Below are 25,012 nucleotides of genomic sequence, written 5' to 3' on the forward strand. Positions count from 1 at the left end.
AAATTATTTCAAGGAATATTGATCTCTGAATTAGGTTAATGCTGCCATCTTACTGTTGACATTCATACGTCCTGGTAATGTGATAACTCCCTGGGATACACAAATACATTTCATTTTCCCCTAAGGACAAACAGTTTCGTCTCTCTGGCATGGCATGTGATGAAACCTCCAGGAATACGTCTAGCTAGGCAGACCAATCTTTATTTAAAATTCAACCAAAACAAACTAATGACCTTTCCCAGACACGATGAAAACCCACACGGGACCCATCTTGAAGTTGTGTGGGGAAAAACAGGGTCATTTCTGTTGTGTGGTTAAAGGTGGATGTGCTCCACTTTTTTCAATGCCATACACTTAATGTCCTTAACCATTTATATAAAATTTATTTTATAATGTATAATTTATATCGTGCTTTTTTTTTACTGGGCAAACAGTTTCACAATCAATATTTACAATCCGTCTTTATCATTCTTCCTCACTCCCTCAGCAGATGGGCCACCTTTGTTTTTATAATGTGTCTGTTTGGTGGAGGGCGTCACCTGAAGTCCCTCAGGCATTGAAAGTGTGCTTTGTTTGTTTGTTTGTTTTTAGGGGTGGTCATATCCAGAACTGCCTCCAAATGTGTAAAAGATCTTGTTTATATGTTGTGTTATAATAATTCTAAGGTCTCAAATATATAATAAATATTCATAAATGCACATGTATCTAAATACAGTGGTACCTCGGGTTACATACACTTCAGGTTACAGACACTTCAGGTTACGGACTCCGCTAACCCAGAAATAGTACCTCGGGTTAAGAACTTTGCTTCAGGATGAGAACAGAAATCGTGCTCTGGTGGTGCGGCGGCAGTAGGAGGCCCCATTAGCTAAAGTGGTGCTTCAGGTTAAGAACAGTTTCAGGTTAAGAACGGATTAAGTACTTAACCCGAGGTACCACTGTACTAACCTTACTGTGGTTGTATTACTAACCTTGCTTTTCACTGGATCCTGCCTCCATCCATTTTCTCTGACCGATCATAGACATAGGGGACTTGGAGTCCCATAGGGAGTTGAGGAGTGAAAGCCAAACCCCAATTTTTACATCAGTTGGTATGTGTGCAGGGCAAACATCTGGCTGGTGGATGGGAGGAAGTTCTTTCAGTGCACAAGGGTGGTTAATGAGAAGAACCATGACAATGTGACTGGAGAGGTAGAATATATATATATATATATATATATATATATATATATATATATATATATTGTTGATTTTTATTTTATGTATTTTCCTTCTGCTCTTCTTCCCAGAGTGACTCACAAAACTGGAAGATCAAAAACAAGCAATACGACAGTAAACTCAGATACTAAAACGTGAGTCAAGTGCAAAGCGTTTTATTAAAACTGAATCCAAAAATGTGGGCAAACCAAGAGGTCTTCACCAGGAGCTGAAAATATAATGAAGTGAGCACCGCACAAGCCTCTGTCAGGAGGCATTTCACAAAGAGTCACCACTGATAAGACCCTATCTTGGTTCACCACCCACCTTGCCTCCAAACTGGCCTTAATGTGGTTGTTTATTATATCCAATGTATTTATTCTAGCTGCAGTTTCTTCTCTAACCCACTCCCTTTGTAAATAACCCTGGCCACCATTTTCAAAAGGGGCAGAAAACCTACACCAGACACTACCAGCATTTTGTTTATTTAGAAGAATTTATAAACCACTTAAATGTAATTCCTAAGAGGTGTACATAAAGCGATTTGAAACAATGGTCCGTATTCAAAAAATTGGGGAGGGGACACATGTACAGTATATACAACTTGTTGGGAGGCTTTAAAAAAATCATTTTAGCAGGTAGCAGAAACAGCACAATTAACTAATGTCAATAATCTGGGAATTTCAGAACACAGGAACTATGATGCGTGCAAGAGTGCAAGTTCCACACCTTGAAGGAGTTGAGCAAGGTGATCCCTCAGGTAAATTGGTCCCAAGCTATTAAAAGCAACACCTTGAACTTGGCCAGGTAGGAAGTCAGGAGCCAGTGCAGATTATTCAGCAAAGGTGTAACATGCTGGCGGCATCTCCTGTTCTGTCAGCAATCATGATGTAGTCTTCTGCACTATTCACCTTCCCCAAGAAACAGGAACCAAAAGGGGAACTGTTCTCTCCTTCTGGGAGGCTGAATGGATTGGGCACAGAGGAAGAGGTAAAGCAAGTTGGACAGTGGGAATGGTGCAGGATGATGTGGGCCTCTCAGGGTCCATAGATAGATGGGAAGCTCACTTAAGGTCACTTGTTCAAGGACTCTCCCTGCGTGCTCCCCCTGCGCCGCCCAAAAAAATAATTCCTGGGGCATTCACTCAGAATTATTTGGAAAACAGTTCGAAAACCATCATCTCAATGCAAAGATGGGGAACTTCAGGCCAAGGGGTCAAAATTCACCCTCCGGGCATGTTCCATATGGCTTTCAGGACACTCCCAAAGGCCACACCCCTTATCTTTCACACAATCCATTAGTGGTTTTGCCTAGATAAGGCGCTGATGACATTTATCCCTCTCAAATTACATCCACATTGGTGACCATCACTGCCTCCCTAAGTTTAACTACATGCTGTGTGCCTATAGTGGACAAATAAAGCTCATAACCCACAAATACCTCAGTCCCACTCCATAATATGTGTGCAGGTATTCATCAGCTGTCTAAACCAGTGGTCAGCAAACTTTTTCAGCTGGGGGCCAGTCCACTGTCCCTCAGACCTTGTGGGGGGCTGGACTATATTTTGGGGAGGAAAATGAACGAATTCCTATGCCCCACAAATAACCCAGAGATGCATTTTAAATAAAAGCACACATTCTACTCATGTAAAAACACGCTGATTCCCAGACCGTCTACGGGCCAGATTTAGAAGGCGATTGGCCAGATCCGGCCCCTGGGCCTTAGTTTGCCTACCCATGGTCTACTCTAAACCACTGAGCCTAGGGCTTGCCGATCGGAAGGTCGGCAGTTCAAATCCCCACGACGGGGTGAGCTCCTGTTGCTCAGTCCCTGCTCCTGCCAACCTAGCAGTTCAAAAGCACATCAAAGTGCAAGTAAATAGGTACCACTCCAGCGTGAAGGTAAACAGCGTTTCCGTGTGCTGCTTTGGTTCGTCAGAAGCGGCTTAGTCATGCTGGCCACATGACCCGGAAAAACTGTCTGTGGACAAATGTCAGCTCCCTTGGCCAGTAAAGCGAGGTGAGCACTGCAACCCCAGAGACGTCTGTGACTGGACTTAACTGTCAGGGGTCTATTACCTTTTATTCATCAGCTCTCTCTTTCGTCCAGGGCTATTCATCCTGGCTTTTGCCTTAGCCGTGTGTCTTTGGGCAACCTTTTATCCCTAGGAGAGATTCTAGATTGTTATGGAAAACCTATAAATCCAATCACTCCAGATTCCCTGATATCACTCATGCTTTCAGCAGGGATCTGGCCATAAATAATTCACTGGTTCTGCAGTCCTGTGATCTTTGCTCTGAGATTAAAGGGTTGAAGGAAAGCAAGAGTGATTAGATTAGCTGCCATCCCTACAATATTGAACAAAAGGTGACACACTGTGTTGTAATGTCTGTTTTTTAAGGTTAGTGCTGTTGAAATTGGTTTTTTTTTTTTCTGCTGAGGATATTCTTTCGAGAGAGACTGCAATGCAACCCCCCTATCAGGTCCTCTTTCATCATGTTAGCCACTTTTCCTATTCAGGTGCATGTGTTTATTTAAAAATGCACAGTGTGTGTGTGTTCTATAGCTGCCTTCCTCACCCTTGTACCCTCCAGATATTTGGGGCTTCAACTCCTATAACCCAGGATGATGACAGCTGCAGTCTAAAACATCTGGATGGCACCAGGTTGCAGTGGAAGACTTTTGGAACCTGAGCCATTTGGAGCTCTTACTCTTTTATTTTATTTTAAATCAGATATGAGCTGCCTGTACAACTGTACATAAAAATATTTATGAACTGAGATGTTTGGGGTATTTATTTATTTTTTACAAACACCAGCCCTTTTAGCGCCCGTTGTTTGGGTGCATGTGTGAATCGCTGCAATGCAGCCTTGAAGGGCAGGAATCCAGTGTTCTAATTCAACTGACATTCTCGCTTTCAGCCCTCAGGCTCTTTGTGTCTTGTCTCTAAACAGACACACGCTTCTTGCAGTGTGTGGCTGGTATGCTCCATCTGCCACGATGCTCACAAAGCCATTTACTTTCCAGAAAAGCTACGTTAGTGCCAACTCTGGGCTCGAGAGGGTCCTTGGCAAAATGCCCTCCCTCTGAGCCCTCTCCTGTCCTGGTGAGTCTCTGCAGCTCCCAGAATGCCCTGGATCAATGTTATGCTAGGGCATTATGGGAAGTTTAAATGATGGCTCTCAACCTTCCTTTGTTTGAAGTGGGGAGGGGACAGAGCACGTGTGAGGGATGGGTCCTGCCAGGGCACTGGGGCCCCAGGAGTAGTCCAGGGGTGCAGCATGTTGTGTACTGGATAGAATGTTGGACCTGGGAGACCAGGGTTCAAATCCCCGCTCAGCACCAGATGCCCTTGGGCCAGTCACTGATTCTCCGCCTAACCTACCTCACAAGGTTGTTGTGATGATAAAATGGGAGGGGGAGAAGATGTGAACACCTTGAGCTCCTTAGAGAAAAGATGGGATAAGGTAAAGGTAAAGGGACCTCTGACCATTAGGTCTAGTCGTGGCCAACTATGGGGTTGCGGCGCTCATCTTGCTTTATTGGCCGAGGGAGCCGGCGTACAGCTTCCGGGTCATGTGGCCAGCATGACTAAGCCGCTTCTGACGAACCAGAGCAGCTCACGGAAACACCGTTTACCTTCCCGCCGGAGCGGTACCTATTTATCTACTTGCACTTTGACGTGCTTTCGAACTGCAAGGTTGGCAGGAGCAGGGACCGAGCAACGGGAGCTCACCCTGTTGCGGGGATTCGAACCACCGACCTTCCGATCAGCAAGTCCTAGGCTCTGTGGTTTAACCCACAGCGCCACCCGCGTCCCTAAAAGATGGGATATGCATATAATAATAAAGAAATTAGTCTGCCTGCCTGCCTACTGTGACCTTCCCAGACATCCTGCCAATTCTTCCACAGCCATTCTTTGCAAATTCTGGACCCATTCCACTGCGACTTATAACAGAACTTGTTGCCGTCAGCCTGCTGCCAAAGGCCACAACCCACAAGAACCTGCTGGTCCTGTTCCTTCTGTTCCTCCCTGCTCACCTGCCCTCTTGCACAGGGCCGGCTCAAGGTATTTTGCCACCTGAGGTAAAAGACAAGATGGCACCTCCCTCATTCCATGCACAGAAGCCACTCAATGATGGCAGTTGTACCTTACCTCATCTCTCTCTGCGTCACCTACCCATCCCTCAGCACCTGTTGCTTCAGGCAGCTTCCCTCTCTCTGCCTAATGCAGGCATGGGGAACTTCAGGACCAGGGGTCAAAGGTGGCTCTCGAGGCCTTTCTGGCTAGCCTTTGGGACTCTCCTCAGGCCACACTCCTTCTCCCCAGATCATGTATCTCACCAGCTCTGCTTTGCACCCTCCTGGAGTGTTTTTGTGTAGCTGGAATGCACCCTTCAACTTCCTGCTTCCCTGGATAGATGATACACAACTATGCAAACCTATAATCTACATCCATTGCTCTTAGGGACATAGGAAGCTGCCTCATATCAAGTCAGACCATTGGTCCATCTAGCTCAGTGCTGCCTACTCTGACTGGCAGTGCCTCTCCAGGATTTCAGGCAGAAATCTCTCCTGGCCCAGCTGGAGATACCAGGGATTGAACTTGGGCCCTTCTGCTTGCAAGAGAGATGTTCTGGAGAGCTCAGACCCTCCAAGTGTCCTATTTTCCAAGGATGTCCCTGATTTAGAGAAGCCGTCCTGGTTTCTGATTTGATCCTGGAATGTCCCACTTTTCCTTAGGATGTCCCTATTTTCACTGAAGAAATGTTGGAGGGTATGGAGTTATCCGACCCCCAAGCCAACACCGGTCCTGAGAGATCTGCATTGGCTCCCAGTACGTTTCTAAGCACAATTCAAAGTGTTGGTGCTGACCTTGAAAGCCCTCAACGGCCTTGGTCCTGTATACCTGAAGGAGCGTCTCCACCCCCATCGTTCAGCCCGGACACTGGATTCAGCGCCGAGGGCCTTCTGGTGGTTCCCTCATTGCGAAAAGTGAGGTTACAGGGAACCAGACAGAGGGACTTCTTGATAGTGGTGCCCGCCCTGTAGAATGCCCTCCCTTCAGATGTGAAGGAAATAAACAGCTATCTTATCTTTAAAAGACATCTGAAGGCAGCCCTGTTTAGGGAAGTTTTTAATATTTAATGCTGTATTGTTTTTAACACTCAATTGGGAGCCGCCCAGAGTGGCTGGGGAAACTCAGCCAGATGGGTGGGGTATTTATTATTATTATTATTATTATTATTATTATTATTATTATTATTATCTGAAGGCAATCCTGTATAGGGAAAGTTTTTTTATGTTTAATGTTTTTTTATGTTTTTATATACAGTTGTACCTTGGAAGCTGTACGGAATCTGTTCTGCAAGTCCGTTCAACTTCCAAAGCATTCGATAACCAAGGCACAGCTTCCGACTGGCTGCAGGAGCTTCCTGCACACAATCGGAAGCCGTGTCGGAAATTCAGCTTCCAAAGAACGTCTGCAAACCAGAACACTCACTTCCAGGTTTGCGGTGTTTGGGAGCCAAAACATTCAATTCGCAAGGTGTTTGGTTTCCAAGGTAGGGCTGTATGTTGAAAGCTGCCCAGAGTGGCTGGGGCAACCCAGTAAGATGTGTGGGGTATTAAATAGTCAAATTATCATTATGGAATGGGACATCCCTATGTTCATCGGAGAAATGTTTGAGGGTATGTGAGCAGTGGCTCTTCCCACTTTTCCTTCTGGCCCCACCCTCCACTGGCAGAATGCTGGCTAGATGGGAGTGCCTGCCTTAGGCACAAAAAAATTTCCCCAGCCCTGACTTATTGCCAGAGCCGGCCCTATCTTTTCAAGTATGTGAGCAGTAACAAGAGCAAGGAGAAGGAATAGGAACAACCTCCTCTGTGCAGTGGTGAAGCCTGGGCACATGATCTGGACCCGCTCAAAGAGGGCATATTTTTTAGCCCTTCCCCACAAACCTGGAACCTACACGGTGACCCAACTGCCCACACCCTAGAACTTAAAACAGAAGGACTGTTGAGTGTCTCCTAAGAGATACTTCTAAACAGGTTCTGCCTGTCAGCCAGGAGGACCAAGAAGTTCAAACACAGCTTGACTCTCCCACGTTGCTCAGCTTACACTCAGCGACTGAGCTGTAACACACTCTGCTGACGTAAGGAATCGCTGGACTTGCTAATGGGCTCTAACCAATATTAGTCCTGCTCAGTATAGAACAATTGAATAAACAGACCTGACTTAGGTCCATTGATTTCAATGCGCCTACTCGAGAGTAGCCTAGTTGAATACAACCATGAGTTTTAAAACAAAATGTACGGTACATATCATTGTATTGTTGTTTTATACCAAACATAATGAATGACGGCCTATTATCAAAAATTGGGGGGGGGGGACTATCTTCATTTCTTACACTCTAAAATGTGAAGTGGGGTTGGGACAGTTGGGACCACCATAGACTGGGGGGGGCAGCAATCTTTTACGGGGAATCTGATGTACATAAACTTAAGTCCACTCAGTGACGTCCGACTTAGACTCAGAAAGCCCCTTGAAATCAATGTAACTAATGTCTGAATGCTTCAAAGAGCGGTTTATAATTGCTTTTACTGATAATTTTATTGTTTTATTATTTTTGTAAACCGCATTGGCATGTGTGGTTTTTTTTTTTACAATCAAGCAGTATACAAATTTTATGAAATAAAAACACAATCTTTTTTTTTTTTTACTGTTATGATGTGGCACAGTTTTGCAAACCTTTTTGAATTCACTTGGTGGGTAAAGACAAGTGATACTGAAAGGAGGAAAGAATTGTGAATTGTGCTCTTAATTTTTCCCCCTTCCAAGTTTCATTCTTTCTTTCCTTCTTTTTAAAGGGTTTGGAAGGGTTAGATCACTGAATCCACAAGTCAAAAAATATGCAAAGCCTTTGCTCGTTTTCTCACAAAAACGTTATGTAGTAGCCAAAGCAAAACATTGCTTGTAATTACATTATCTCCTGATGCCATCATCAAATTGCTGAAAAGTCGCCTTTTGTCTCTGATGTACTCATTAATCTAATCATGAGAGCCTGCTCTACCTCTGGCTCGCCTGTCTGAACAAGAAATGTGTAAAAGCTTATTAAACGTATTGCACAAATGGTTCCATAAAGCAACGTCATAGAACAAGCACCTTGAAAACACATTTTTTTGAACCAGAAGAATGTACGCAGATGACTAGCATCCAAAACAGTTCAAAGGAAATGAAATGATGTCGATTTCTGTACGTCAGTTTAAAAAGTAGTGACTGCAAGCTGTATGGTGTTAGAAATTTGGGACTCTGCTTTGGATCTGTGTAGGATTTACTACTTAGCCTTTTCTTGAGTCCCCGTCAGGGAAAATGGTGGAGTATGGATATGTGATAATAAAGCTTCATGGGACAAACTATATTATTTACAGAGGGGTATGTGTGTGAGAGAGAGTGTGCAGGCTTTTGAGGACCACACTTCATGCAACTGACAATCTTATGCCACAATAAATTTATAAAGTCACAGGTCCTTCATAGTTACAGGTAGGTAGCCGTGTTGGTCTGCCGTAGTCAAAACAAAATAAAAAAATTCCTTCCAGTAGCACCTTAGAGACTAAGTTTGTTATTAGTATGAGCTTTCGTGTTTCTGAAGAAGTGTGCATGCACACGAAAGCTCATACCAATACAGTGGTACCTCGGGTTAAGTACTTAATTCGTTCTGGAGGTCCGTACTTAACCTGAAACTGTTCTTAACCTGAAGCACCACTTTAGCTAATGGGGCCTCCTGCTGCCGCTGCGCCACCGGAGCACAATTTCTGTTCTCATGCTGAAGCAAAGTTCTTAACCTGAAGCAATATTTCTGGGTTAGCGGAGTCTGTAACCTGAAGCGTCTGTAACCTGAAGCGTCTGTAACCCAAGGTACCACTGTAACAAACTTAGTTGGCCTCTAAAGTGCTACTGGAAGGAATTTTTTTATTAGTGTTACGGTAAAAATCTGGGTGCGAGGCTGCTCTGCCACCCAGCTCGTCGGACTAAGTCCGCGGGTCCCTGCGGAGGAAAAATGAGCTCAGCCGGAGACAGGAGCAAGCTGCAGAAGATCCAAGTTTATTGCGCAACAGGTTCAAGGCGAGATTGAACAGCGAGAAAGGGGTGACATAAACTTTTGAAACTTCCCTCCATGTCCCAGAATACAGTGCAAAATACATCCCAGTTACATCATGAATACATTAAAGAGAGGTTGGGTTACACAGATTACATCATGAATACATTAAGAAGAGGTTGGGTTACACAGGATTAACATATGGAGGAGGGAGGGGGGAATATGCAGAGCTGGAGATATGCGCAGATAAGCACATCCTGATGAGAAGACAATGGTCCATGTACTGGCATTTCCTGGAGGAAAGGCTTGGCAGAGTGATTTGACAGGATTAGGGTCTTGACACCTTGCTTGAGGGATTATGGAGGACAGGGGAGGTGTGATGGAGTCCTAGAGAAATTGAGCAAATTGGTATGTTGATTTTCTATGAATTTTATAGATTTTAGTCCCTTTTGACATTGACAATTGGAAATAAATTGATATATTGTAGCGAAGAAGAAGGTGAAGAAGACATGCCCCCCCTTCCTTATCAATTAGGTACTTCATAGTTCTCTAGTTCTGACTTGATCCATAGCTCCGCTTTCCCATGACTCTTCGCAGTCAGATCTCTGTGCGGAAAAATATCAAAATCTGCTGTCCTTAAGCGAACTCTCAGGAATTCTTACAGCTGCATAGTGCAGCTGGGGAAACTCCATTCCATGGGGCATCCCGCCGCAGCCACACAAAGAGAACACCCTAAATCTCCAAGAGCTGTCATTGACGGCCAAGCTTGAAACGAGTTCTGAACTATATAGGCAATTAAAATGCCCAGGCCCAGGAGAAGAGAAAAGAAGCCCAAGGGGAGCATTGTGCAGTGAGCATTATCTTTCAGGGAACAGAGAGTGCAAGATTCCAAGTCACTGGGCACCACCAAACAGATCTGTGATCTATTGGTTGTGGGTGCTCTGTGCTCCCAGACACTGCAACAATTGTTCTGCTTTTTGCATTTCTTTCTACAAATGTGGCATGCAGTTCTTTACTTCTGTTTTGATTCAGGGAAACAAGTCACTGTGGTTTGGTTGCAGGGTTTTGTTTCTCTTGCAAAGGCAGCCCTGAATCGGGAAGTTTGTAATGTTTGACGTTTTATTATGTTTTCTCTGTTTTGCTGGAAGCTGCCCAGAGCGGCTGGGGAAACCCAGCCAGATGGGTGGGGTATAAATAAAATAAAATAAAGTAAAAGTGCAGAGACATCACCTTGCCAACAAAGGTCCGTATAGTTAAAGCTGTGGTTTTCCCAGTAGTGATGTATGGAAGTGAGAGATGGATCATAAAGGCTGATCGCCGAAGAATTGATACTTTTGAATTATGGTGCTGGAGGAGACTCTTGAGAGTCCCATGGACTGCAAGAAGATCAAACTGATCCATTCTGAAGGAAATCAGCCCTGAGTGCTCACTGGAAGGACAGATCCTGAAGCTGAGGCTCCAATACTTTGGCCACCTCATGAGAAGAGAAGACTCCCTGGAAAAGACCCTGATGTTGGGAAAGATGGAGGGCACAAGGAGAAGGGGATGACAGAGGACAAGATGGTTGGACAGTGTTCTTGAAGCTACCAGCATGAGTTTGCCCAAACTGCGGGAGGCAGTGGAAGACAGAAGTGCCTGGCGTGCTCTGGTCCATGAGGTCACGAAGAATCGGACATGACTAAACGACTAAACAACAATAACAGTAACACTATGGTGTGTTGTTGTTGTTTAGCCGTGTCCGACTCTTCGTGAACCAACTAAACAACAACAACCGGTCATAGTATCACTCCCTAAATTAGGAAAATCCACAGTAGGGCCAACCAAAATGTCATCCTACTGTGGCTTTTTCTTTTTTCGAGGGACCAGCTTCTTAAATTAGAAGCATTTACATAGCTGACTCAAGAGATGTTGCTGAGATGAAGAACCAGATGTCTACACAATGCCTCCACCCCCATGCAAAATCCCGAAAAACCTGACTGTTGACTCTAAGGCCACATATGTACCACACATTTAAAATGCTCTCGTTATCAGTCATGGTTTAACAACCCACCATTCCTCCCAGGGAACTCTGGGAATTGTAGCTCTGTGAGGGAAATTGGTGCCTCCTAACAACTCTCAGCAGGGATGCGGGTGGCGCTGTGGGTTAAACCACAGAGCCTATGACTTGCCGATCAGAAGGTTGGCGGTTCAAATCCCCGCAACGGGGTGAGCTCCTGTTGCTCAGTCCCAGCTCCTGCCAACCTAGCAGTTCAAAAGCACGTCAAAGTGCAAGTAGATAAATAGGGACAGCTCTGGCGGGAAGGTAAACGCCGTTTCCATGCGCTGCTCTGGTTCACCAGAAGTGGCTTTGTCATGCTGGCCACATGACCCGGAAGCTGTATGCCGGCTCCCTCGGCCAATAAAGCGAGATGAGTGCTGCAACCCCAGAGTCGGCCACAACTGGACCTAACGGGCATGGGTCCCTTTACCTAGCAACTCTCAGCACCCTTAACTGCAGCTCCTAAGATTTTGAGGGGGAAGCCATGACTGTTAAAATGGTACAATAGTGCTTCAAATACATGATGCACATGTCCAAACTTCAGCAGTAGTGATGGGACAACCTCTGCCACTGAGCTTGAGATCAGCAGGGAGATATTTTGCCTGAGAGACCCACCTCACTCAAACTATAGGACCAGCCCTAGTAAAAGCTGGCTATTCCTGAAATCTCTATTTGTTCTTTTCTCTTTTATTGAGAAGAGTCAAACTAGTGCAAAGGTTTTCAATGCGCAATCTGAATTTCAGAATAATGCCAATATTCCTATTATTCCGGGGGACCACTTCTGTGTAACACACTTTCAAATCACAAGCAAACTTTTCAGCATAATCCTTTTGGGCTGGGTAATTAATCCCATCCGTGTTTCTCTCAGGAATTAGAAGCTTCGCAAAGAAGCAAGCCATCTAAGTGGTGAACCGGGTCCCATTTCTCACAGACGTAAGATCTTCTGGGAGTCAGCGTCTGGATTTTGAAAATTATTGTTTACCGAATGGAGGGATGAGTCAGATTGGCTAATGGCCCTGGTGCGTATGTTCCTGAGTCAAGCCAGAGAGGGCATGAAGGGAACAAAATCTTGATAGTGCAGACAGTCAAAATGTACCAATTTGGTATTCTGAACTGATCTGGTGAGAAGAAAGATGCAGAATATTAAAACTGAGGATTTTATCCACATTTCATCACCAGACCTGAAGCAAGATCTAAATGGATAAGCAGACAGGGATCATCGGGGGGGGGGGGGGGAGATCCAGTGTAACGAGGGCTATAATGGTAGAAGTGTAGAGTTGGAAGGGACCACAAGGGTCATCTAGTCCAACCTCTTGCAATGCTGCAATCATTTGCCCAATGTGGGACTTTAACCCACAACCCTAAGATTAAGAGTCCTATGCTCTACCAACTGTGCTATCCCAGCAGTCAAACTTCCAGGGTGACTTAACTCTGTCTCAACCTAATCTACCTCCCAAGGTTGTTGTAAGGTCAAAATGGGAAGAATGAGGTATGATTCATGAATTCCATGGGGAAAGGATGTCCTTAAGCAGGAATGGGCATCCAGGCACATATAACATTATTGTGTGGCAGTGATGACAGCAAAGAGGACCACCATTGCATCCCCCAATAGAGCTTTTCTGAGTGGTGCAAGGATCGCCAAAATCTGGCCCAAGTGGAGGTGCTGGAGCCCTCAGAGGCCTGTTGGGACAGGTTTGCAAGGAACTTTGGGAGCTAGGTTGCTCATTTTCATTCTGAACTTGATGTCACTATCGGCAAGGATCCTATGGAGGTGTCCAGTGCACCACCTAGTCAGATTGTGTAGGATCAGTTTTAGTTATTGAAGTCTTAGGATGCCAATAAGGGTCTGGGAAGAATCCAACTGACCACGTCCATATTTGACTCTTGCTCTTTATGGTTATTACCGTATTTTTCACCCCATAGGACGCACCGGCCCATAGGACGCATCAAGTTTTTTGGGGGGGAAATAAAGGGGAAAAATTTATTTCCCCCCAGGCGCTTGTGGTGCCGGCAGCGGGGAGAAGCGCTCTTCTCCCCGCCGCCCGCCTTCAGATCAGGTCCGGGGACAGCGGGGAGACGCGCTGCGCCTCCCCGCTGTCCCCGGAGCTTGCGGGGCAGGCAGTGGGGAGAAGCGCTCTTCTCCCTGCCGCCCGCCCTCAGACCAGGTCCGGGGACAGCGGGGAGACGCACTGCGCCTCCCCACTGTCCCCGGAGCTTGCGGGGCTGGCGGCGGGGTCTCCCCGCCGTCAGCCTCCAAACCACTTCGGGAGACAGCGGGATGGCGGCGTTCCGCCTCCCTCTGTCCCCCGACCTTGTGGGGCTGGCGCTGGGGCTCTCCCCTCTCACTCTGCAGGCTTTAGCGAAAGCCTGCATTCGCCCTATAGGACGCACACACATTTCCCCTTCATTTTTGGAGGGGAAAAAGTGTGTCCTATAGAGCGAAAAATACGGTAACATCTACTTGGAGGGGACTGACTGGCTAGGCCCAGGGGGTAGGTAACCCATCATTGCAGGAGGGGCGTTAGCCACTGCCCTGCCTAGTTTTAGTACAGAAAAGGCCCATGTCACCACAATGAATGACTTCTGTTGGGAGAGGGACATTTGGGAGTGTGTCCCTGCGAGCTTTCCTTGATCTCTCAGCAGCATGTGATGCCACTGGGGCTGGCATCTTGCTGGATCAGGTTGTTGGGTTGGGAGCAGATGCATAGCGATATAGTGGTTCCACCCCTACTTGCTGGGCTGATCCAATTTAAGGATATTGACAAGCTGGAATGTGTGCAGAGGGTGAACAAGATGATCAAGGCCTGGAAACCAAGCCTTCTAAGGAACAGCTGAGGGAGTTGGGTATGTTTAGCCTAGATAACAGAAGATTGAGAGGCGACATGGTAGCCATCTTCAAATATCTAAAGGGCCGTCACATGGAAAATAGAACAAGCTTGTTTTCTACTGCTCTGGAGGGTAGGGCCAGAACCAATGGATTCAAATGATAAGGAAGGAGATCCAGAGCAAACATCAGGAAGAAATTTCTAGCACTAAGAGCTGCTTGCAAGTGGAATGGGCTACCTTGGCAGGTGGTGGGCTTTCCTTCATTGCAGGCTATTATTTTATATCCCACCTTGAAGAAAAGTTCAATGTAATGTTCATGGTTCACCTCATTTAATGAGGTGAAGCAGAGATTAAGCAACTGGCCAAAGTTCACCCAGTGAGCTTCATGGCAAGTGGGGATTTGAACCCATATCTTCCAGGTGCTAGCCAAACACTTTTAACTTAGGCACATCCAGGCAAAAGGATTATTGTCATTGATCTTATTGGGCTAGATCCAAAGAAAGGCACATGGGACAAGGCCAGCAGAACCAGATTTCCTTATTCCCTGCTCTCCAAGGGTTGAGGATCCTGCCGAATGGGAATGTAGATAGCTGTCTTACAGAGTCAGAAAAGTAGCCCATCTAGCTCAATACTGTCTCCACCAGATGTAGGGAACCTTTGACCTTACAAAAGTTGCTGAGCTACAAGTCCCATCAAGCATGGCCAATGACCAGGGATGGTGACAGCTCTTAGTCAACAACATCTGGAGGCCCAAGGGTTCCTCACTTCTTGTGTACACCGACTGGCACCTGCTGCCCAGGGCCTCAGGAGCAGGAAAAGTGTTAAACCAAAACTTCTGGCTTTAGAGATTCAACAATACATTATTCACTGTTGGGCATGTCCTTGTGGTCATAAGGTCCAGCATCTTGCTAAAGAGCGAGCAAAGTTTCTCAGGAAACTTGGTTCCACATTCTGTGCTTTCAACATTCACAGGCCAGAATTTAACTTGATGGGAGGTGTGGTTTGGCAACATTTGTTTGGCACATGCCATATGTGATGGTGTAATCAGCAAACACACTTTGTTTTTTTTGTGGGGGGGAGGAGGCTGTGATAAAAGGTATCAGCTAATGCAACAGCCTGAGCTTTTGGATTTGCACAAATGCACCAAGCCAAGTGGAACCGTGCCTAGTATGTAGAATGTGCAAAGGATAAGATCAGAGATCCGGTTATGGCAAATGCTGCGTTTCTTCTTAAGATGTCATAGCAGGTGGCTGCTGGGAGAGACGTAATCTCATTTGCAGCACCTCCCGGATGGTTTCCAATTGGCACTGGAAGGAACATGATGATCTGATGCCATCAAGCAGGGAGCAAAGTGGATAGCATGAGTCACAGCAGGTGAGGCCATTGAGAGCAGACCTCAAGACAATAGACAGAAACTACACTTTTCATATATAGCATAGGCTGGGATAAATGAGCTCATGCTATTTAACTGGGGTACCACAGAGGCAAAGCTAGCAAGAGCAGAAAAAACCCTCTTTTAGTCCTTCATCTGCAGGAGGCGAGTGATAATACTGGGCTACTTTACAGTGTTGTTGTAAGGGACTGCAGGGACACTGCATGTAGTTTACAGCACTTGGGACCCATGCTAGATAAATGCTAAATATTAAGTCCCAACCATCTCTCCTTCTATCTGCAAGAAAAGCTGGGGGCGAGGCAGAGAAAAGAGCCACACCCCACTCTCTCTGCCAACCTGCAAGTTTTGGACCACAACTCCTATCAGGCTCATCCAGCTTTGCCATGCTGGAACGGGGATTATGGAAGTTGTAGTCCAAAGCACACAGAACATACAGGATAAAGGGGGAAAACACCTGTATTGCTTTTGCTTCCCTGGGGGTTGTTAACAGCCACTATATGACCAGCTGAGCTACTCAGGTTAGCTCTTTTGTTAGAAGTTAAGCACCACCTTCCTCCACAATTTATTGCCCACTTTTAATCCTTGCTCCCAGTGATTTAGCATTTCTTTCACGACCTGTGGCCTCCAGATGTTGCTGGACTACAAATCCCACAATCCCTGCTTATTGGAGGGCCACAGCCCCCCCGCTTGGTTTATAAGGGTGCTTTGATGTTCCAGTTCTCCTGTGCAGGAACACTACCTGCACAGTTGGGTCTGCACAGAGGGGGTGTCATCATCTCTCCTCCACTGCTAGGGCACCTATATCTTGCCCCTTACGCAAGCAACATGTGTTTGCCTGACGAACGGGTGGTGACGTATTTGGAAGACTGGAGCCTTTACAGCATTTGCCGACTTGTGACTAAGTGCACCAGCCTGCTCCTTTGCTCCAAAAACAGCCTGGGGGGTGTGACCGCTTTCCTGCCATCAACGCAGAAAATGATCTTCCTGCCACTGGTGCATTTTCGATTCATTGTGCCTGGCATCTTTCTCCCCCTACTGGACGAAGAATGGTGCTCAACCTCAGCTCTGCACATGTCCTATTAACAAGTGCAGATCTAGGTTTCTGCTAAGCAGCTTACGATCCACCGAACAATTAATGAACTTTCCAAAGTGACAACCTCAGGCCTGCAGTGGTGGCAGCTCTGAAAAGCAAGTCAGCCGATTTAGGTTTATCTTGACTTCCCAGTCCTGTTTTGCCATTTGCATTGCAAGAAGCGGTTCCTGGGCCTCCATCAAAGCACCGACTGACTGTGGCCTTTTAGGCTGAAAAGACAAAAGATTAGCATGAGTGTAGTTCTAGCAGCCTATGGAGAAAAGAGTTGGTTACACAGGCTTGTTATAAGAGAAAAGAGCTCTCTTCCCAGCTGAGTCATGGATTTCTAATTTCCTGTTCAAGTTGTTAATGCCTGTGTGAGTCACTTAAAAATGTATTAAGAAATGCCGTTTCAATTCGACACAGAAGCAAATGCATCTTAGCTGTATAGATAATTGGGTCACGTTTTCCTGATTAACGCTTTGCCTGCTCCCATCAACCGACACAAAACGCTGTGACACACCCTTATTCAGTTTTCACCCATCCCAGTTTCCTCGGAAGGTTTTGTCTTTCAACAGCAAATGACCCTAAGGAAAGGGAACAGGCAGGCAAGATTTTTGCCTGCGGAGAAACAAAATTGTGAAACAGATGGCGCTCCTTTTGAATGGATGCAAGTGCAGCTCTTAAAACACAAAGCCCCACAGGGAAACAGGCCCTAACCCCACCTCTAGGATATATTTACCTATATACACCTGGAATATAAAAGGGACCCCAACTTGGTGCCAAAGCATCTGATATGCACACAGGAAGGCCCAGGACCACTGCCAGCTTTAAAAGGATCAGGGGGCTGGCAGAGATTTTGTTTTCCTTTGTCCAAGGCTCAGGAGAGCTGACAACACTGGTTTAACACAAAATAGCACAATCTGCTGTTAAGGTGCACGCAGGTGTGAAATATTTCACATTGGAATGTTGTTAAGCCAGTAAATGCGGGTCACCATTGCATCTGTAGGAGTGCTGGGAGGATCCTTAGGCACGCAAGCTTTCTACAGGGAATTCCAGTTAAATGCTGTTCTCAACTTGCTTGTGATCACTGAACCTCCCTCACTCCATAAACACCAGAACCAAGGACCCCTTCTTGGTTGGATGGTGACACCTAGCATCTGTCCATGCATGGCCCAATCCAAATGTATATGACTACAGTATTACACAAGCATTCAACGGCCCATTTAATTTTTGCACAAAAATGGGGCAAAGGAGCAGGAAGAGGAACGCTCAACCCTTTTGCAGATCCTACTCATAATCCTCCTGCAGCAGCCTTGGGGTGCAGGCAATCTTCTCTTGTACAAACATACAGTGGTACATATGCTTCAGGTTACAGACTCCACTAACCCAGAAATAGTGCTTCAGGTTAAGAACTTTGCTTCAGGATGAGAACAGGTATCAGGCAGCAGCGGGAGGCCCCATTAGCTAGTGGTGCATCAGGTTAAGAACAGTTTCAGGTTAAGAATGGACCTCCGGAACGAACTAAGTACTTAACCCAAGGTACCACTGTATTTAGAACATGGCTTTGAGGGTGGAGAAGAAAAGCATTCCTACATGCTGGAGCAGCGAAGGCTGGCTCACCAAGCCTGTTAACCGGGCCCTGCCCACTGATGAGGCAGGGTGAGGTACTCACCTCAAGTGGTGGAAGTCCAAAAGAGGGCACCTACCTTCTTTCTGCTGGCAGCCGTTTCCAGCAAGACCTTGCCCAAATCTCGTGAGATCTCATGGAGAGCATGAATTCCATGAGATTTCACTGGAAACTGCTGCCACTGAGCAGCCCAGGTAAGAGGCACAGCGATGGGGTGGCAGCAACACCTGCCGTCAACTCTTCCAAGGTGCCACAGGATTATGTTTTTTGCTGCAAGAGGCCAACAGGGCTAACGTTCTGGAAACTGCCCATTCGTGTTGGTTTTCTATGCAATATCTAACGGTATGGGTCACTTGTTCCTGCCATCTCCTCCTAGGCTTCTTCATTCTCTTGCAAGACTGGCAATGTGGAGCCGTGGTTAGAATGTTGGACTAAGACCTCGGAGACCAGAGTTCAAATCCCCTGCTAAGCCAGGAAGTTCCCTGGGGAAGCTTGGGTTGTGAGGGAAGAGCCACTTGGGATAAAAATGGGGTTAGCAATGTTTAGCTACTTGACTTTGCACTCACACCTGTGATGACAGTCTCTCCGCCTACCATTGGCTCAGTCATTCCAACACATCTGCCAGCCTTGGGTCGGGAAGAAAACATTAACATCTTGATTTGATGGTCCACAAACACAGGCATTTTGGCACCTGAGGCAAAACACCCAATGCCCACCCACCAGGGAAGGGGCGAGTGAAGATCTACATCAAGTACAAGGCCACTGTAGAGGCCACATTCCCAGCCTTCCTTGCAGGTCAGATCTGCTAACCCTGCGGACCCTGCTGCCCGAGGCGGCTGCCTTTAACTTGCCCCATGGGTGGGTCAGCCCTGCATGACCATCTTACCAAAACCAGACTCCCTCCTCTGCTAGAGCGTGACATGCTTTTAAAAGCCAATCTGTGGCTTATCCCCATTTTGTTGGGCCAAAACTCCCATCGTTCTCTGAACACTGTCCATGCTTGTAAAGGCCGACTGGAATGAGAGACTTCTAAACAAGTCAGAAGGCACCAGGTTAGGGGAGACTGCCATGCACTGAAATCAGCTATGAGCCTTTGAAGGACATTCCAGATTTTCTCAAGAAAAGGTTACTACTATATCTGCTTCTATGGCACGAGGATGGCATCAGGCTTTCTAGAGAGTCGTCAACAGGCTCATCACAGCTATCTGCCAATCACCCATTCCCACCACCCTTCTGAGTAATACCCCTCCCCACCTTCTCACTACATAGAAGGATCTGGCAACTTCTGTTTCAGTGTATCTGAAGAAGTGTGCATGCACACGAAAGCTCATACCAAGAACTAACTTAGTTGGTCTTTAAGGTGCTACTGGAAGGAAAAAAATTTTTTTGTAGAGATCTGTGGTAAGGGGCATTCAGCATATGGAAAACTGTGGAAAGAAAGCATCATTACTTGATAGTTATCCATGTTTTCTGCACATTAAAATCAAACCTTTCTAGTATAATTGTTGATCATTAAATTAGCCACCAGGTTAAAATCTATCTTGTGTGTCAAGGAAGGGGAACTTATTGCCCCTGAGACTTCAGAGAGAAGCCAACTCCCATCAGACCAAGCCAGCATGGTCCATCAGCAGGGATGCTGGCAACTGTAGATGAGTAAAGTCTGCAGGGACAAAGCCTCTTCACTCCTGCTGTGCATAATGGATGCAATGAAGCCTCTCTCTCCAGCAGTGTCAAACCCTTGTAAGCGGATAGGTCAGCAGCAGCACTGATTTGCTCCATTCTAAAAAAAAAGCAGCATCAGTGGCATGGATAATGCTAAGCAAAAGTATTGCTTTGGAAACCTGAAGGAGAGACTGAAAGAAGGCCCACCTGGAAATTAAATTCAACACATATTTGGTTCCAAGGGATAAAACAGTTAAAGGTATGTGTAAACATAGCTTAAGAAAAGAAATCAAGGTCATTTGACTAGGCTGTTTATAAGATCTGGCCACAAAAGCCATTTGAATTGTCTAATAAAATAGATCCAAGAAAATAGCAACTGGCCACTTCCTTGTACCTGCTAAACAGACCACCTGCATTATCTTTAGGAGCAGGAACCAAGTCCCACTGTGCAACCAACTGGATTTACTTCTAAGGCAGCCCTGTTCAGGGAAGTTTTTAATGTGTGATATTTTAGTGTATTTTTGGTTTCTATGGAAGCCGCCCAGAGTGGCTGGGGAAACCCAGCCAGATGGGCAGGGTACAAATAATAAATTATTATTATTATTATACATAAGCTTGTTATGATCACCGCATGAGGCTGCAGCTCTTAACTACACCTGGGCTTAAGCGATTCCAAGTTGAGAATGAGTTGAAAATATGAAGCGTGCAAAAAAATTTCAATCTCCAGTATGTCAACCCCTCTTGAGTTTATATAATCTTGCTGATCCACATACTATGTAGGTGCTTTGCACAGTATTGAGAGACCAAAGTGCAACCAGACTCATTTTTACCTGGTTCCTGCTGTCTCCTCTTGTAGACGAAATCTTAAAAGTCCCGTCTATAGGTCACAGACAATTGCTGTGCAATTGGATCAGCAGTTCACATGCTCCTGTCCAAGTCAGAGCTTTAGTAATTGAGGTTGGAAGGCCATCTCTCCAAGCTGATGCCCCTATTCTGTGTAGACACACCTGAACTCATGGCCTGCAACTTACTGTGGGCTCAAATTGGTGCAGTCTTCAGTTGCTGATTCCTAGCACAATCCTTCCCCTCTTTAGATTTTTTGCCTTTCCTCCAAACCCACCCACAGCTGAAATTTACTTTGCAAACTCTTTGGGGGGTAAGCACCCGGCTGTTATTTTTTGCGAAGCCTCCTGTATAGTGCATCCCTCTGCAGCAGACCGATGGGACTATTTATAACAATAGCACCATCCCAAAAATGTCAGAACATGTCAGTAACTTGGTTGTACAGGACATGCTTTGCATGCCCGAGGGTTCTGGGTTCATCTCTGGCATCCACATTTCAAAGATCTCACACTGAAGGGTTTGTAAATACCTCTTAACCCGAGACCCTGGAGAACAACTGGCAGCCAGAGTAAACAATACATAGATCAAGGTTTGACTCTATAGAAGGCAGCAAAAAGCACCTAATTTGTCTGTAATAACATTTTGGTCAAAGTTCAGTGAAACCTTTGTCAGATGCTGCTTTACAGAAACAAGATCCTGGCAGGGCTTTTCAAAATACTTACTGCCTTTACCTATGAATGGATTTGTTGCTGTGGAGGAGATTCAATTTGACAAGTCTTAAAAACAGGATGTTCTGACACCCAGAAGAGAACATCCTGAGCCTACTCAGATTTTAAAGCCCTCAATAAACATTTTCTTCAGGTGGTACAGATCTACCTGCTGTGAAGGGAAAGGGATTGAGGAGGAACGAATAAGGTTTGAGTGAAGTGTTTGCAGAAGGAAGAACTTTGAATAAATTACCTCCACCCTCCCCTCCCAACTAGCCATGATAAAATGAATGCACTGTTGCTTCAATTCTTGCTGGGTCATGGGATAAGCAGCACGCCCTCGTCTTTCCAAGGCATTGCCCAGAAACAGCAGATAAAGCCCAGATCACAGAAATCTCTAGTATGACCCCATTTAGAGACGAAGAGGCGGCGTAGAAGTCACATTCTCTGCGCTGGCAGCTCCTGAAAGAGAATGCAGAACTGAACATTAAGCACCTTGCATTTCTCATTAGTTGCTTACTTTACAAGGGATGGGGAGACTGTGGCCTACTACCAGCCATCATCCCTATGGTCCACTCTGGCTGGGGATGATCGGAGCTAGAGTCCAGCAACACCTGGTAGGTCACAGGTTTCCCATCATTGCTTTATGTCAGGGGTCAGCAAACTTGCCACACCTCGGGCTGGTGTCTCCAGCGCCGATCACGCGGCGGGCAGGAGGAGTGTGTGCCCATATGCGTGTGCACATGCTATTTCCGGCGCACTTCAGGGTTGGAGGAGCACCGGAAATAGCTTGTGCCCATGTGCATGGGCCTCGTCCGACCCGGATGCGCACTGGAAATAATGCTTGCGCATGCACAAATAACACTTGTGCATGCTCACAAGCTATTTTTGGTCCTCCTCCGACCCGGAAGTGGACAGCCGCGTAGCACAGGTAAGAGCGGGCGGTAGCAGTGGGAGTTGCCGCAGGCCGGATAAACGAGTCCCTTGGGCCTTATCCGGCCCGTGGGCCTTAGTTTGGGGACCCCTGCTTTATGTCCTCCCCAAGCCACTCACCTGGAAAGAAACTTTTGCAAGTCGAAGCACTCCACTCTGTCCCCCAACAGTGTCTGCCAATGTGTTGCAGCTAAATATTCCTAGATAGGCTGACTAGTAATTTTGGTGGGCTTAAGCTCAGTGCACCAACCCAGTTCACTACTACATGTTTACTCAGAAGTAAGCCTCACTGTCTAAGGGAGCTTTCAGCATAAGGCTGAAACCCCAAGAACATCGATTTAGGAGTAAAGTGCCTTGCGACACAGCAGGGATTACTTCTGAGAAGTGCTTTTTGCTGAGGGTACGCATACCCCTAAACATTTTGTGAATCTAAGTTTGGCCTCATTGAGGGGAAATAGTTTAATATGAGTAGGAAAATGAGAGTACCCCTAAACATTTTTTTAAGAAAAAAAGCACTGCTTCTGAGTAAACACACGTAAGACTGGGCTGCATTTCTGCTTTTAAGTTTAGAACTAGGGTTTCCAACGTGGCACCTGTGCGCACCAAGCAAAGGCTTTCACCTGGGCACATGCCCCAGACTTCATGCTTTCGTTCTTCTTTTTAGATGAGTCTCCAGGCCTCCTAGAAATAATGTTATGGAGCAAAATGTTCGGCAGCAGGATCAGTGTACCGTATGTTTAAAATCAGTGCTGTTTGCATGGACGTAGCCAGGATTCTTGTTGCGGGGGGGCAGTACTGTGGTGATTGGTCAGTTATTTAAGTATTCCTTTTGTTTTACTTGATCCGGCCGGGCGGGCGGGGGGGGGAGTCCCCCCCCCTGGCTACACCCATGGCTGTGTATCCCCACAATCAGGACAGGTAAGACTTCCCATGGAAAGCATAAAATTGTGGTGGGTGGCTGTGTCTCTAATTTTGCATGTCGCCACACTCCCTGTGGCAACCATTTCAGGTTATCCTCCACCATCACCCCCCCCAATTGCAATAGCAGCTATTTTGTGACTGGTGGCCTCCATCATTATAAATGGGCTCACTGGTCCAAAAGGAAGGCAACCCCTGGTTTAGAATGACCGTAACAAATGTTTATGTGACCAGATCACAAGCCTTCCCCCTGGCCCCATTTACTGGCTCAGCCTGTGTATTAACATAATCTCAAACCCCAAATGTACGTTCAGGTGAGACTGCTTGGTGTGAACAAGGAACAGCTAGTCTTTTCTGGTCCGAGGGCCACACTGACGGCCAACCACTTTTCTGAAGGCCACATGCCAGTGGTGAAAGTGGTCAGTGTACACATGCATGGACACACACACAGGACAAACACTAGACACACTCTTACATAAACTGTCACACACAAAAGACAGGTGCTGATGCACACACAACCAGCATTTCCAGCCCCCTCCTCACTGCCCAGCACTTTGGAGGGCTATATCTGTGAAAAGTAAAATGCAAACTTTCTGATCTCAGCACTGTGGTGCTTAGCACTAAGATCAGAGATAAAATAGCCCCCTGCCTGCTCTTTATAGAGGCCCTTTCTTAAGATAATGCAGAATGCTTTAGGAATATAAAAGGAATTAAAAAGTGGTCAAGCAGTGAGTTTTTCCCTTCTCTAAAATATACATGTTTGGGCAAAGCTGATTTTTCAAACACACACACACACACACTTATATTTCACAATGCTATATATGAAGAGTGAGTTTAAGCAATCCTTTTTTCCAGGGAACTCTGGGAATTGTAGTTCTGCAAAGCAAAGCAGTGGCCTAAATGTAGCATTTTGTAGTTCCACAGCAGCGATAGGAAAGCTAATGGACTCAAACTCTCTGAAGGATACACAGAACGTGGTTAACACCAAAACTGGTAAGAGAACACAGCAGGTAAATGCTTCTGAAGAGGCCCCTGTCCGTTTATTTATCTTCTGTTCTACAGCCCAGTCCTTCTGGTCTAGACAAACACCCACCCGCCCTAGGTAGCATGGCTATTGGTGAGGAATGATGGGAACTGAAGCCCAGCAAGATCTGCAGGGCCAAACGTTCCCCATTCCTGCACTGGAAGAAGTATTCATAAAAAAAGGGGGGAACTAGTGTAACATCCACACACTGAGCTCTTTGACATCCGTCAATGATGCTCCATTTTTAGCCAACAATTCCCACAGAATGAGACCAATATCATAGAATCGTAGACTTGGGAGACCAAGAGTCATCTATTTCCTGCAACGCAAGAATATCTTCGGGGCTTGATGGTTAAAGATGTGATTCTGCTGAACGCAAAACGAGGATGACCCTTATCATTAATTTGTCCTTATACTTTCAGCTACTGCCCTGTTGTGATATCTGTTTTCACTAGGCTTTTATAACACTTTGTAAATAAACTTTTCAGCCACCTGGAATGTTTGTTGTAGAACAAACAAACAGGCAGGATAATAGTATATGTAGCAGATTAAAACAGGAACGTTGAAACCTCACCATTTTAGGACTATGCAAACTAGCACAATGGAGCTCCATAATATTGCTCTGAAATTCCAACACAATCTAAACTATCATAGGTATGATTTATTTGTT

The sequence above is a fragment of the Podarcis filfolensis genome, assembly GCF_964270895.1.
Source record: "Podarcis filfolensis genome assembly, chromosome: 4".
In the NCBI taxonomy this organism is placed as follows: Eukaryota; Metazoa; Chordata; class Lepidosauria; order Squamata; family Lacertidae; genus Podarcis; species Podarcis filfolensis.